We start from the raw sequence: 17,000 nt of genomic DNA on the forward strand, positions 1-17,000 counted from the left end.
AATGCTAAATGTAGAAATTGCTCTTTGTTTTATTGCGAAAGGCTTCACCAGCGATGAGGACAGCAGTGATTCTGGTGAATTGTGTGAACCAGCTTTGGAGGACAGTGTTGATGCCAGTTTAAATTTGTCATGTTACGGTGCCTTTCTGACTGCCTACATATCCCCACCCCTCAGTAGTGTGGGTTGGTCTACGAGCGAATACTTACCTGTAGAGCGAATACTACAATTGCATTGTTCCCTATTAGTCCAGGCATTATTTGATATGACCTCAGACAAATTGCAACAGAAAGTCTGTACACTGTTTCATAATCAGAATTTTGTCCTCTATAACATATCAAAACTATTAAACAATCCAAGTGGGGGAAAGTGTCATGGCGGCCGCTAAAAAACAGATTTTTCACAAAGATCCGCTTCTAAATTACTTAGGGCTTTAATTTTAAGTGCTAAACATACATTTTCACTGACAAGGAATCAAGTGAAACGTATTTAGTAAAGCTAAACCTGGCCTAAAAAGAAAAATGGCGGCAATTTTCCCAAATGGCCACCAAAAAACAGATATTTCCAATTGTATCCGCTTCTAAACGACTTAGGCTTTAATTTTAACAGCTGGACATACATTTTCTGGGGGCCAGGAATCCAATCCTATATCAATAAACTAAACCTGACCAAAAAGCATTATTCTGAGATGTGTCAATTAGTTTAATACACCAAACATATTGGCCAAAGCTATCTAAATTACGGTTCCTCTTAAAACAAACTGCATATATGTGAATGACGCAGTCATATACTGCAATTATTTACCATAGCCTCAGACTACCTAAGTCGATAGTTCAACAAAAAACATTGATCAAAAAGTCTATTCATCATCATCACTGTCACATGCATCTTGGGTTGAGTTTGTACAGGCTGATCCTCTACAGTTGCCACATGCAGCCGAGCACTCTATTTCACGCTTCTTGTATGTGCACTTTAGACTGCTGCAGTCTTGAAGAGCTCTTTCGGAGCTGGTGGCAAATCCGTCTGCACGGGCACGAGTCCTCCACTGATCTCCCGCCAAACCCAGTCACCTGGCCGGAGCTCATCAGCTACAATGCCCTCCCACTGTTGGACCTGGTAGTAGACATGGTTGTGGTGTTTTGCTGCTGCTGATGTCGGCGGTGAGAAGTGCTGGAGGCAACCTTCTGGCAGAACCGCTTGTGTCGCACTACGTTGAGAGACTCTCCAGGTTTCCCATTGTACAGGCATGCCAGTGCTTTCTCTCATGCTTGTACAATATCATCCTTGGACGCTGCCTGTCTGTCAAACACAGTGGCTTGTTCACGGAAGTGCGCACTGGTTTTAATTTTGTTGAGGGAAGCTCCCTTACCAATGCCATACAAGCGGGAAGTGGTATCACATCCGAGAAGAGCGTGTATGAAGAAGATCTGTGATGCATCAGTGCCTAACTGCTGCTTGACATCATGTTTCAGACACGCGGTTTCTTCACATTCCTCTTTGGCTCGGGTTTGAAGAAGAGGTCACATGACTTGAGGTTGGTGTGGTAGATGGGTAGGATGAGCAGATCTGTGTCATCTCCAATCAGCACACTATCATTGGTGGCAGCAGACTCTACTGCCTTCTGCACTATGAGAAGATCAGGGTCACCTCCAGCATGATGTGTCTGGCAGTCCTGTGCCCGTAGTTTGGTACTGAGGATTTGATGAAGCGCTGCTTGTTTGTTTTGTTTGCCAGGAATTGATCCTTCCTCATTGTGACCTGTATATCTTCATCAAACGTCACCGTTGCTCCAGCATTACCTCCCATTTGTCTCTGGTGTGTGCTGTCTTCTGTTGATGTACCATCATAGCTATCAAACACGACTGTTGCCTGTCCATACTTCTTTATGACATACTCTATATATGTGTATTATGTGCAGATACCTTTGTATATTGAGCCACGTGCCCATGGAATGCCCTGGACTAGTGCCCCACTATCCAACATATCTTGGACTTGACCTGCGATTCCTGGTGCATCGTGTGTCGGGAGTGTCCAGATAGCATCTGCTGGCACTGGCTTCTGCAGCTGTCAGAGCAGCAGTGTGGAATCAAACAGAGCTGGTGGGTAACTGCACAGCTCATATTTTGAACACAAACTCCAGATCCTCTGTAGCTTTTGCAGCAATTGCAAAAATGCTGGGGATCTACCTGTACTGCTCCACCATAAATCTTTACTGCCAATGTTGCAGCCAAGGTGATGGCCTGATCATTTCTCTTGTCAGCAGCAGTTGTCCATCCATGTTGGTCAGGATAGTAGTTCCAACAGTTTTCACTGACATTGACTGTGCTGGTTGCATGCAAACTTATCAGGCCACCGCTGGTCTTCCCTCACCAGGACCTTTTTGATGGTGAGATCTACGGACAGACCAGTCCAAAGGCGGTCACTTCTTCTGAAAAGATGTAACCCTTATTTGAATTGTCGGTATACATCATTTTTTTGCTGCACATAGAACCTTCCATCAGGTTCTTGTAGAGGGCAGCAAGTTCATCAACATCAGTGTTTCCAGTTCCGTCTGCCGTAGACTGATCATCTAATGACACTGTTTCCTCATTGGTCTCCTCCGTAACTCATAAGGCTCTGCAGATGGTTGATGGAATGGCACACCAAGTACGTCTGACATAATCAAGGCATTCAGTGCTGCATCAACAAGGAGATATCCGCACACTGCTCGTGCAATAGCCTTGCCTATCATTATGTCTGCATAGATTAGCTCCAAGAGTTCCGGCAGTCTTGATCCAGCAATGAGGTCCCAGATGCTTCCCACGAAACGAAATGTGTTACAAAATGTGTTTCATTTGATTCCTTGTCAGTGAAAATGTATGTTTAGCACAATACACGGGTTTATAATTCGGCTGCCATCTTAGCCTCGTTTTGAAGTCGCGATGAAAACAAACGATTATCGCAACTTCTCATGTGCAAACACATGGGTTATGATCGTCGTTATCACAGGCGTCAGTGTTTTTACCACTTCATTGGATACTTCCCACGAACCAGGTGAGACATAATTGTCACTTATATGGTGTAGTATGTTGAAGGATGTTCAACAGATTATGAAATTGGTATGTTTAGTGTAATTTTTTCACGTTTCTGTGTACAAAATGTAGTGACACGTAAACATCCATACATTAGCACAGCTACAGATGTATCTTACGTGGGCATTGCGGGGTGGCCCACTGAAAAAAGGTTTTGGTAAAATCAAATTATAATAAAGATTGTGATTTTATTATTGATAGTACAGCATTTATCTTTGTTTCATTTAGTTTATCATAAAGATAAAAACCATGTGAAATTTGGACTCAATCCAGGAAAAACTTAATAATAAAGAACGTGTTCATTTCTAAACATGCAAAACACACATTTTTTATTTTTACACAACTAACATGAAAATAGGGTTTATCTATAATTTACTTTTTCCGTGACTTTGACCGCATTTCAGAAAAATTTCTTGAACTGGCATGATCGATAAACCTTGTCATATATCAATTAGCTTTCAGACTGATAGGAAGAACACAAAAGTGTTAAAAACCAGTCCTATTTATAAAAAATTATAATTAAAGATACTATGTCAGATTTTTGGCCGATTTGACCCCCAAATTATGATTTAAAATTCAATAGGTATTTTGATGGGGGTCAAGAAAGTTACAAGCTTTCATTTGTGCCATTGCTCGAAAAAGTCCACCAATTATTAGTAGCAGTGAAATAAAGTTTTTGTCGGAATCCCGACAATAATATATCACTCGAAAAAGTCCACCAATTCTTATGTGTTTTATTAGATTTTTGGGGTTGAACAAAGAATTGACTAGAGTGGGATTTGAACCAACGACCTCCGGATTAACGTGCCGGTGCTCTACCAACTGAGCTATCTAGCCCTATGTTGGCGGTGTCGAATCCCACTCTAGTCAATTCTTTGTTCAACCCCAAAAATCATTTCAAAATTTACCCACTCAGTTTCCCTTGTGGTTTATATTGGTATCTGAACCAAAAAGTCGCATCCCCTTAAGGTGATCCCCTGGCTGCCGCTTCCCAGGTTGTATCGTAATTTGGGTGTGATCCCTGGCTACACGGCAGTTAACGGCTGTTTGGCTTGTGACTGGCACCCCCGAACAAAGATATTGAAAAAATAGGGACACCGCTAATATAGGGCTAGATAGCTCAGTTGGTAGAGCGCCGGCACGTTAATCCGGAGGTCGTTGGTTCGAATACCACTCTAGTTAATTCTTTGTTCAACCCCAAAAATCATTTCAAAATTTACCCAGTTTCCCTTGTGGTTTATATAAATTTGTCACAGTGTGTTTATACTTTTGAATAAAATGCCAAATGTGTTATGCCTTGTGGCACAAAGAATATGACTTGATGACACGTGGATCAGGAGATATACGAGATATACGGGGTATAAACGAGACTGGGAAAGAACCACTATAGCGCATAGCGCGGCATCCCGCTAGTTTACACATCGGGAAGCTGGAATGGATAACTCGCCATGTAACCGAGAGTCAGACGACCAGAAAAACTTAAATATCGTCAACACAAGGGGGGGGGGGGGGGAACATAAAACAAACACTATTTGTTGGGAAATGGTGCAGCTATAGACTGATTTCCGTGTTTGGGTTTTCATTAATCAGTCAATTTGTTCGGAATTTACGTGAATTCCGTGTCGCGTCACAGGCTATTTAACGTGTACTTAAGGAATAGTATGGCAAAGTCGGCATCGGAAAATGACAAGTTTAAGATTTTAGTGCTTACTCGTTGTAACTGCTTTATTAATAATATAAACACACTGATAGACAACCTAATCCTAGATTTTTAAGATGTGCGGTTAGACATTTGGGAAGCCATTGAATACAAATTGAAGGGGTCACAAACAGGTAGGCGCTATACATGATACAAGGTAACGATGCCTCTATCATGGAGAGTTTTTGTTTAAATTTGTTTTTATAAAATTCAACTTCCTGTTTGAACTGGAAGGAAATGTCACAATGTGTTTATACTTTTGATTAAAAAGCCAAATGTGTTATAAGCCTTGTGGCACAAAGAATATGACTTTATGACACGTGGATCAGGAAATAATTTTATATTGTTGGTTTTTGTTTTTTCGAGCTTCCTGTTTGAACCAGAAGTAAAGGTCCAAATTGGATCACATTTTCAAAATAAAATAGATTGTGCGGTGAGAACGGTGAAAATGTTCATAATAAACTTTTATAGCGCCCTCTTGTGTTTAAAAATTTTCCTCAGGCCGAAAATCAACACGGGATGTGGGAATAGATAACTCGACCTGTAACCGAGAGACGACCAGAAAAACTTAAATATCGTCAACGCAGGGGGGGGGGGGGGGGGGGGTAAACATGAAACAAACACTATTTATTGGTAAATGGTGCAGCTATAGACTGATTTCAGTGTTTGGGTTTTCATTAATTTGTCGATTTGTTCGGAATTTACGTGAATTCCGTGCCGCATCACAGGCTATTTAACGTGTACTTAAGGAATAGTATGGCAACTCGACACCGAAAATGACGAGTCGTCCGCTTGCAACAAATTTTAAAACATCTATAAAACAGGTAAGAATACCGCAATGGTAACGTCAAGTATTGGAAAAAATAAGTTAAGTTTATAAGCTACAATTTGGAATGTAATGTGTAACGATGGGACATATAATAAGAATAATAATAATAAAAAAATTTAAAATCTCTACGATTACAATAAGCGTTTCGGCTGTTAGGCCGAAACCCCTAACTATTCAATGATTAGGGATTCATCTTGTTTCAAGAACAATGTCTGAGCATCTAGACACTTGGTGTAACCAGTTCTGTAACCCATTCGGCCATTTTAAAGGGAATGTTATCACAATGAAGGACTTGGGCTTCACTACATGAACAAGTGTGTTTATCACCCAGTTTTCTTGACAATTCAAGTATCCTATTAATTTCACAACTGTTTTCTTTTGACCACAGGTGGTCACATAAACCATGGAGGAAGGAAGAGAAGGAGTTCGAACGACCCGCAAAACTGCAGAGTAACAAAAGAATACCCTGACAATGCCCCTGTCTGACCAGTGGAAAAAGATAGGAGACCTCCAGCTGGACGGCCGTGAATCATTGGAGACAAGAATTGTGAATATACACGTTTTCATTTACCGTTTGTGGTGTTTCACTGAAACGTCATGGCATATTTTTACATTTTTTGTGACTTTCCGGTCACTAGCGGTGGATCAAAATTTGGGTATAGGCACACGAGGGTGGTTGGTATTCAATTGTGTTAATCGTTAAGGTGTACAGTAGCGTCCAAAAATGTTATCACGTCTCAAAAAAGTAGTTTTTCCTCTATTATATCCATACGACATACAACGCCATAGTTTGGCGAAGAACCAAGTGCACACACGCAAATTCACACACGCCAGGTCGTCCATTGTTTGTGTAAGGTATGTGGGTGATTACGAGGTGTCGTTAAATGACCACGGTACCACGGGTTCGACTTTTGAAGTCCATTCGTTCGAGCTCCTTCTTTTCCTTCCTCCATGCATAAACCAACGGAACAAACTCTTTAAAATCTGTATTTTGGGTAAGTATTCCAACAACTATCCAATGGCTGCAAAATTTTATTTTATCCAACTTGCATTTTGAATAATTTGTAAAGCATTTTCCTGCCCCTTAATCCTCCTCCAAATTCTATTTTTAGTTTACAATAAGTTTAAGTTAATTTTCTGTGGTTACCTTTTAATTAATTACCACTACCCTTTCATTTTAAACAAAGTCTTTTATTTTCTAAAGAATTGTTTTTATATTAATATTTTGTTTCATTCAACAGATCATTGTTATGTGAGACAACTTCTCTGGGCTGTTTTTCTTCTTTATTCAGCAAGGAAGAGACATACCACAAAGCTAATGCATCCTTGTTTTTTTGTTTTTTTTGTTTTTTTTTCAAAGTTAAATTTTAATGTTTTCAAATCAAAGTACATCTTTAGATCCCCCTCAGCACCACAAAGTCCTATACTGCTAGAAGTGCTACCCAAAACTATTGAAAAGAGAAAGATTAAGCTCAAATTCCCCTGTGAATCCATGCAATTTGTACTAAAAATTTAATTCAAGTAAAAACAAAATGACTTGGTAAAGTTTTAATAATTTGGGCTTGAACAAAGCAAAAATGACTGGAGTGGGACGTAAACCCTCGTACCTGTACTTTACCAAGTGAGCTATCCAGTCATATTATGTTGGTGGTGTTAGTTACCTTTATTTAGGTGCCAGTCAGAATGTTTGCCTAACAATACTTAAATTTATGTGCATGGTGTTTCTTTATTCTCTAAATTTGCAACTTTAAATTTAAAGTTTAATTGACTCAGAATTTACACAATAAAAATTCTCACAATTAAATGAAAAATATTGTAATTGCCTGTTGATATTTTAATAAATAAAGATTAAATACGAAAATGCTGTTTATACAGGAATTATGAATAATAAAAAAACGATGGTAACCTTTAATTTTGCCTGATATAAGCAATTGTTTTGGGTTTGTTTTTCCTTGGGGGAATGATCTGATAATAACATTTGTACAGCAAATTAATAGTGCATCAATCAGCAGCTTTAAGCTTTCTCTAATTTGACTTTTTGTCTGAACTTACAGTGATAAAAAGCATAAAAAGTGTTTGAAAATTGAACAAGAATAATGTTAAAACCAAATATCATAACCCTGCATCAATTATTTCATGATAAATCACGGCCGCAATGTAGCGGTTGTTGACTGCGGTTGCCTATTACTGCTGTACAAATCGCCGTCATAATGAAACTTTTGGTCGCAACTCGCACATTTCTCAAACTATTTAACACGTGTATATCAGGTTTATGGCGGCGTTTTTGAAAAATGGCCGCCATGACACTTTCCCCAATCGGATTGCTTTTTTTTGTTTTAAGTTTTGATATGTTATAGAGGACATAATTCTGGGTATGAAACAGTTTACAGACTTCCTGTTGCAATTTGATCGAGGTTGACCCATTTTTATGCATGAAATGCCTGGACTACATGTATATGCCGGCAGGCAATTAACTAAGAGTTTTACACACACAATAGCGCCCTAATGAGCCATATCCACGACGCCCTGTGCCATGCGCACCACGTCGGCGTCCTCTTTTTCGTCAAGCGAAATGTCCGCCAAAGGTACACCTTTGAAGAAAGCCCAAGAAGCGGCTACCCCCCTTACGCCATGAGCCTGAATCGGATCCTTGGTCGCCGGCCAGCACAGAACCGATGGCGGTCCCGATCAAGCGAGAAATAGTACACTGTGGCGCTGGCCGAAAGGGCGGCATTGTTGTGATTCAAAGCTTCTGATGATCCGTGCGAAGTAACCTCGTACGGTTCATGTACCAATTGAGTGCCCGAACGGGGCACCACAGTTTATCCTTCGTCACTGATGAAAAGGACTTGATGTAGGAACGCCACTTTGATGGAAAGCTGCAACAGTGTTGAGCAGTCTATCGGTTTGTAAGGAGGCTCTGTCAAAGTCGATAGAACGCTAAATAGGTCCCAGGACGGGCAGGCTTGCATACTTGGGGATGGGTAACGAACATCCTCTTGATCAGTTGGCTGATGGCCCCGTTGACGGAAGAACCGTCCAGGAACCCGGGGTGGATTGCGGCGACGGCTGACCGGTAATTCCGTACCGTGCTCGCCGAGAGGCTGCTGTCCAGAAGATATACCAAGAAATTTCCCACCTCCCCTACAGACGTATTGGGAGGATGGAGGGATTCCCGACTACACCATTTAAAGAAATGGCGTAGTCCGCTGTTGTATACCTTCCTAGTGGAGGCTCGGCGTGACTGGGCTGCGATTGTTGCAGCTCGTTGCGAACGGCCTGCTGAGCAGAAGGATCGCGTGACAGCACCCAGCACGTCAGGTGGCGATCCCCCGCAGCCAAATTAATCATCCCCGAACTGGGTTGGTAGAGGAGATCTGCTCGCCCCAGTAAGATCACTGGACGGTGGACCAGCAGCCTAACGAGTCGTGAAAACCACGGTTGGCGGGGCCAGAAAGGGGCTATGAGGAGGACCCGGCAGTCCTCCTGCTCGATCTTGGTCAATACCGGAGAGACGAGTGAGATAGGTGGGAACGCATAGGCCAGTAGGCCGTCCCATTGCACTGATAGAGCGTCGATCTTGGCGGCAGCACGTAAAAAAAAACCCGTCATTAATGCCAGATTAATACCAACAACTCGTGGACATGACAAGGTATTGGTGAGTGACAAATAAACACGTAGTTGCTTCGTTCTGTACTGTATTGTTGATTAACGTTAAGGCATGTACATCGTTGCACAAAACTGCAGTGTTTACTTTGTTGCCATATTTATTCAGTGCTAAACTCTGTGTACAACATGACTGACTCAATCACACCCCGTATGTCTTGAGATGACCCGGATTTGCCAAGTGCTATTTAGAGTTTTTGTCAGCAATGTGAACTATACTTTTCTGTGAAGAATGTCAAAGCAGAAAAACAGGTGGACCATATCCTTCTGTTCATGGGTTCAACAGGACTTCGCAAATACAATTCCTCGAGCATACCTGATGCTGATGCTTAGAATGCAAATGTAGTCTGGGATCGCTTTGTTGCACAGCGAACTCCACGCACAAATTTCTGTGTCGCTCGCCTCTACTTACACAAGTTTCGTAAGAATAATCAAGAGAGAATTGATGATTTCATGTCACGATTGAAGCTACAGTTATACACTTTCGCGATGATAAAGCATTCGCTGATAGAATCATTGAACAGTTTATTGCCAGTACTAAGCTTGCAGATTTGCAAAAGAAACTGTTGGCTGAAGTGGACAGGACTATCTCGTCATTGCGGACTATTATTCGAAATTCCCTTATGTTCGCAAAATGCCCACAAGCTGCTCCAGTCGCGCAGTTATTGATGCTACACAGCAAGTCTTTTCCAAGCAAGGCATTCCCGAGAAAGTCATTATTGTGACAATGGCCCACATTTCAGTTCAGAGGCATACAAATCATTCGCTACTGATTGGGGTTTTAAACATGTGACCTCTTCACCTCACTTCCCCAAGTCGAACGGTTTTGTTGAGAGAGCCATACAAACCATTAAGCCCAATATGACTAAAGCTAAATCTAGTGGACAAAACATCAACATGGCACTCTTATGTCTTCGTACTACTCCGATTGATAGCAAACTCCCCAGCCCATCAGAAATACTTTGTAACCGCATAGTGAAAAGCAATCTTCCCATCGTCATTAAGAATACATTGCCACACAAGGATCAGATCTACAACCGCCTCACTAAGAGTCAAGATAACGGAAAACTTATTACGATCGGTCTGCACATGACCTACAGCAACTCCAACCAGGCCAACTTGTCAGTGTACAGAATACTCGTACCGGTCTCTGGACACCAGCGAAAGTCAAACAACGCTGTGAGGAACCGCGTTCTTATTTGGTCGTCACACCAAACGGTCCTGAGCTACGTCGTAACCGCCGTCACCTTCGTGATATTGAACCAGTAAGGAAACGCGCCACTTTTGAAGGTGTCAAACCCAAGGTCACCCCTCCGCCTATCACTCGCTCGACTAACGGTTTCACACGATCTGGAAGACACGTCAAGCCACCGGACAGACTTGATTTATAAACATTCATTAAGGAAACCAACCAGTGAGATGAACATTTCTAACCTACCAATTCGGTATAGTCCAGTGAGACTAGTGATTGTTTTTTTTATTGCTGATTCTTGTTGTAAAACTTATCCCTTGTGGCTATTTTCTGTCAAAAAAACTGTTAAATGCTTTTGATTGTTCCAAACACATTTGTTGTTGTTACTCCATGCACATGTATGTAAAGCTCTGGTTTTACAAAGATTTTTTTTTTTTTAAATACAAACCAACATTTATTGTGCTAACATTTCTGGTGTTTTCAAAACAATTTTCTTTTTTGAAAGGGGGATGTAATATATCAACACTAGAGGGCGCTATTCACACAACCCTGGTTAACCAAGTCATGAGTTACTCTGATGAATCAACGTGTACGTGTATCTGTGAAGATATCTACTCATTTCACCAGTGAAGGTGGGGGACTAGCCAGGGTATGGTCGGCACCGGGTGGTGGATTGGGTGCCAGGTTGGCCTGTAAAAGGAGAGCAGGTGAAGTTGAATATGTCTCATTCTCAGCCTGCAGAAATCCACCGTACTGGCCATGAGACCCAACAGCCTGAGCCAGGCCAGAGCCAGGGCCACCACCGCCGGGAGGAAGATGGACACGCACTTCCGAAGGTTCAGCAGCCGTTCCTCCGATGGGCGGGCTAATCCCTTGTACAGGTCTAGGGACGCACCAAAATAGGTGGAAACCTGCGAGGGGATAGGGTGGGATTTCTCGGTGTTGATGATATAAATCCGAGGTCGGAGGTCAAGTTCCAATCGTCGAGGTATAGGAAGATCATAATGCCTCGCCTCCGCAGCGCCGCCCTAATCGTTTTCACAATCCGAGTCAACACCCAAGGTGAGGTGGAAAGTCCGAACGGGAGCACCACAAATTCGTACAGGGTATTGTCGTACTGGAAATGTAGCCATTTGTAGTGCTCCGGCCTGACAGGGGCGTGTAGGTATGCGTCCTTAAGGTGCAGACTTACCGCCCATGCGGGCGTCACTATAGAACTCAGTATAGTTCTTAGCGTCTCCATGCGGAAACGCTTTGGACGGATGAACTTGTTGAGGGGTTTCAAGTTTAGAATCGGGCGCCACATGCCAGCCTCCACAGCCTTTTGTGGGCGACGATGGGGGATGACAAAGGATGCCAGTTTCCTTGCCTTATAGTCCGCGGCCTTAGCCTGGGCTTTAGGCTACTTCAGATTGATCTTGTCTGTGGCTTTGCGGCGTTTTGCCTCGGCCTCCATGGACATCTGCAACTGGCCGGCGAATAAGTCCCCCCCGGTGAGCGGGAGGTCGTCCAGGCGCTTACGGGCCCCAGGTGCTGGCAGAAAAAGCGCGTCCAGCACATTTGCGCGGCGTGCCGTTGTTGACAGGACCTTTGTGAACTGGTCGTGGATAGAACACAGCCCGTTGTCTAAACAATGGAGGGCAGCCATCATCATGTCGGCTGGCACCATGGTATCCTCGCACCCCTGCTCCAGGTATTCTGACAGGAGCAGAAGAAATGATGTTGTACGCATTCCCATGTGCGCCGATGAGTCCATTTTGCAGGCAACGTCCTCCAGTTTGCCACGGATCTTGTCCGCAAAAGGGAGCTAATTGCCTGCCGGCATAGGGAACAATGCAATTGTAGTATTTGCTCTACAGGTATAAGTAGCGTGAAGTAGACCTCTTGTATGTCTCTTGCATCTACTGAAGTCATCTCTGTTTACCCCCATAGACAATAATGCGATAAGCTGCCACACTGCATTTGCTTGCCAGCCCATCTCGGCTACTCATTTTGAACGGAAGGATGAAACAAGACGGCTGCACCTTGATAAACATCAATTGGGCTGCTTGTTGTTAGGCATTTTATGCAGCTGTAGCTTTATCGCACTATTTCAAGCTAAATTGCTTATTGATTAACTCATGTGAGTCAATGTTACATTGCTGAAATGTACTTTTTGGGGTTATGATTAGGCCCTATTTGATTATGTTTCTTAATTTTCCTCAATTTCCTCTATGTTGTAGAAAGGCCACCAACCCCATCAGCTCCAGCTCCAAAAACTTGACAAGTCAAGCGTTGCCCCTTGACTGCCGAGGAGAAGAAAGACGTAACGGAGGGCTTGCAGAAATTCTTTTTGCTGAAGAAGCTTCCAGGAAAAAGTGCCATCGAATCTTCTTGTCCTGTGCCATTGCAGACCCGAACGTGGAGAAACATAAAGGATTTTTGTAGATATGAAACTTCAACAAATGTAGGGTGCACCACCAAGGTACAGTTGTAACCTAGAGTCACTCTGTAGGCACAGCCAAGTGATTAGTCTACACCTTTGGCCTTTAACAGTTCTATACTTCCATTTGTAGCTAGCTCATTTATTAACACAGATTGCCTAGTTGTGATATGGAAAATAAACTTGAAATCAGTCATTAAGTGCACAATTAATGTTGCATTAATTTATTCATACTTGTGCAATAATTTATTTTGAGTTATTTAATACCCAAGTTCTCATTTAGCTCACTCTTGGTTCAACAGTAGTCAACCTATCCACACGTTAATTTCTAACCACATACACATCTTAAAGCGGCCACACCTTAAAGGCAGTGGACACCGGGTATTATTTTGTGCATATGTTGAGTTCACCAAGTGAGAAGGCTGGTCTTTGACAATTAACAATAGTGTCCAGTGTCTTTAATTGAGGTAATTTTATATGTTCGTAGACGGAAACCAACAGCCCATCTATAAGGCAATCAAAAAATCTTGCATGCCATCCAAGCGCTCACCAACTCACTGGATGTTAGAGTCGAAAGTGCTTGTAAGACACAGCGCCTGGCGTCAGATGTTCCCACCTTTACGAGAGAGGGCATCAAGTAACAGGACAACCATTGCGAGAAGATCCTCTCCCTCGTCGAGCAGGCCACACAGAGTATTGACTCTATAGACACATGATCGCACCAAAGCCAGCCTATAAGTGACATTGAAAAACCCGTCAAAGATTGGCAGAAGCTGATTCGCATGGCGGATAGATTGGAGCTATAAGGGTGGGGGTGTGGTGAAGGAGTATATTGTGTCTGATTTGGCATAAAATTCCAGCAATGAAAAGCGCACCAGAAAGGCGGAGAAAGACGCAGCCAAGAGACCAGCAGCACCCAAAATAGAAATCTAAAATCCAAAGATATGCACCGATTGTTGCTGCGTTTCCTGCCGCTTTTCCTGCCCGACGTCAATTGTTTTTTCCAATACCGTAGCACCCTCGACAACTGAACCTGCCTCCAATGTGGCCTTCATGGCAACATCATATCAGCTTGCCCCTCCAATTCAAGCTCTCTAACGCCAACACCGAGAACAAGTAGGGCCAAGACCAACAGATACCAGGAACATCTAGAGAGTGGAAACACAGCCAGGGCGACCTAGGCACCCACAGGAGTTAAAGGTAAACTCACACCCTGGAAAAATGTTCTTAAAGTCAGTGAATTTGTCATTGGCGTGATTGCCTCAGGCTGTAAGATCCCATTTGTTGTAAATCCTCCCCCATTTTATGCAAGAAAACAATAGAGAAAGCCTTGGTCATCCTGAATTTGTTAAAGCTGTTATTTCATAACCCCCTAATGCAAAATGAAAGAAACTTACACTGGTCCTTGATCTCCACCACCCAAACCAATTCATATTCAAAACAAGGTCCAAGTACGAGGAGCTCAGGCACGTATCACAAGTTCTGGATTCCAATCAGAATTATCTTAGTTTTGATTTAGAGTCGGGTTGTCATCATGTAGATATTTTCCCGCCACAACTTTGGTTTCGCTTGGCAATGTGAACATGAACTTGCTCACGGTAACACCAAACCTGAATTACAGGAACTTGCCTTAGCAATGTAGGGAAATAGAAACTGCCCTCCTTTAATCTATACTATTAAAAGCGTAACCCGCGCCATCTTGGATTGAAATTAGAAGGTCCAGTGGCATGGCAACCTTGTGGAATTCAACACGACTGTGTCGTTTCAGACGTCGGGTTGCAAGTCTTACAAAACCCTGAACCGAACTCCCTCTTATGAGTCGTCCGATTGGCTGGTCACGAGCGATATCTCCTTACAGTGTGGTTGTCTGGTTTTGATATGGACCACCTGTTGGTCGAAGGGGGAGAAGCCATAGGCTGCACACAGAGCCACCTCTGTGGTTACAGTCTGGTTTTGATATGGGCCACCTGTTAGTCTAAGGGGGGAAGCTGTAGGCTGCACACAGAGCCACCTCTTTAGGTTGGAAGTGGATGGATGGCGACCTCGGACTTCCATTACATTCCAGAGTGACTCATTGATGCTGCGCAGCGGGGTAAATGGTATGGTTTATATACCATTTTTGTACAGGGGGTTAATTTCGTGTGTTAAATAAAAATAATTAAGGCGTTATGAGAAACAAAAATACATGCGTCTGCTACAGATGTGTAACTCACTTAAGTCACTCATGTGTAGGATAATGCCTCCGCACTATTGTTATAGTGCCCTCAAGTGTTCATATTAAAGCACATGTAAACATGCTCATGAAGGCAGACATCTTGTCTCGAATACTCTCCAGTTATTCCCGAATATTACATGGTGGCAGCGGTTATCAAGACCCACATCTGACATGGAAAATGCCCCACGAACCCATTTACCCTTGCCAGACAAGTTTGAAGGTGGAAACGGACCACACCAGAGTGAACTTTGGCAAAAATGGGTCAATAGATTCGAGCCCTACAGAATCGCCTCCGGCCTCAACATCAAAGGCGACCGGGAACAGGTGAGCACTCTGTTGTATTCTATGGGGGAATGTGCCGACGATATCATTGTTGCACTCGGTATTAAAGAGGAAACGGCCACATATGTTGAAGTTAAGGCAGCTCTCGATACACATTATGAAAGCAGACGCAACGTAATCGTCGAAAGGGCTCGTTTTAATCGACGTAAACAGCTGCCAAATGAATCAATCGACATATTTATCCAAGATCTGTTTAGACTGGCTGACAATTGTCAATATGGTGATCTTAAGGAAAGCCTCATCAGAGATAGAATCGTTGTGGGAGTTCTAGATGATAAACTGTCTGACTCTCTTCAAATGAAAGCCGACCTCAATCTGGCCAAAGCAGTCCAGATATGCCGCCAGTCAGAAGCTAGAAAGGATAGTCGTGACATAGTACGTGGTGACATGGCCACATCTTCTAGCGTTGATCATGTTGCGAAACCTAAGGGACAGCCTCGCACCAAACAGTACACCCACGAACATGATTCAAAGCCGCGTAGCTGTAGATGGTGTGGAAGAACAAGCCATCCCCGTCGTGACTGCCCAGCGAAGGATGCTGTATGTGACACCTGCTCAAAACCAGGACATTTCAAGTCAGTATGCTTAAGTGGAAATGCATCAAAACGCAACACCACAAAGGTACATGAAGTCCAAGATTCTTTCGACGATGATTTACCATTCCTTGGTGAAGTCACAAGTAACAGCGACTACTGGAGTGCTTTCATTACAGTTGATGGAAATCGCACCTGCTTTAAAATTGACACCGGTGCAACTGTCTCCGTCATCAGCGATACAGAACCATGGCTTGCCAATGTGCAACTCCAGGACACCACTCAGTTACTTCGTGGTCCGGGAGGCACGCCTTTACCAGTGACAGGGATGCTGACTGCTACACTGCAATACTCTGAAAGGAAAATCACTGAGCGCCTCTACGTCATTCAAAATCAGAGATGTTCACTCCTCAGTAAACGAGCATGTGTCAATCTTGGCCTCATCAAGAGAGTGAATGAAGTAAAGCAGATTTCGACGCCGGACTTCAGAGCAGAATTCCCTGGGTTGTTCACTGGCCTTGGAAAACTTCAGACGCCATACCATATCACACTATGCCCCGACACCAAGCCAGTATGTTTGTACACACCAAGAAAAGTGCCCCACCCACTACTACCACAAGTGGAAAAGGAAATCCAATCCATGCTCAAACAAGGGGTTATTTCTCCAGTGACATCGCCAACTACATGGTGTTCCGGCCTGGTGGTCGTTCCAAAAGCAAACGGTAAAAATCGCATATGCGTCGACCTCACAAATCTCAACAAGAGCGTCTTACGAGAAATTCATCCGATGTCATCAGTTGATGAGAGCCTAGCGAAGCTTGGAAGAAGTACAATATTTTCTAAGCTTGATGCAAAGAGCGGATTTTGGCAGATACCACTTGATGCAGAATCCAAACTCTTGACTACATTCATCGCTCCTTCAGGCCGATACTGCTTCAACCGGCTACCTTTTGGCATCAGTTCTGCACCTGAGATTTTCCAAAGAGCCATGTCTCAAATTCTTGTTGATCTCAACGGTGTCATCTGCCATATGG

The 17,000-nt window shown here is 43.2% G+C and overlaps 1 protein-coding gene and 1 pseudogene across 1 annotated transcript in view; one reads left to right on the top strand and one right to left on the bottom strand.

Annotated features, from left to right (window-relative positions):
* Window positions 1–17,000, bottom strand: part of LOC139940815 (meiotic recombination protein REC8 homolog) — a 418,728-nt gene that overhangs the window by 36,370 nt on the left and 365,358 nt on the right. The window lies entirely within an intron of this gene.
* On the top strand, window positions 12,288–14,198 carry LOC139940786 (uncharacterized; annotated as a pseudogene).

The sequence above is a fragment of the Asterias amurensis genome, chromosome 8 (assembly GCF_032118995.1).
Source record: "Asterias amurensis chromosome 8, ASM3211899v1".
Taxonomy (NCBI): domain Eukaryota; kingdom Metazoa; phylum Echinodermata; class Asteroidea; order Forcipulatida; family Asteriidae; genus Asterias; species Asterias amurensis.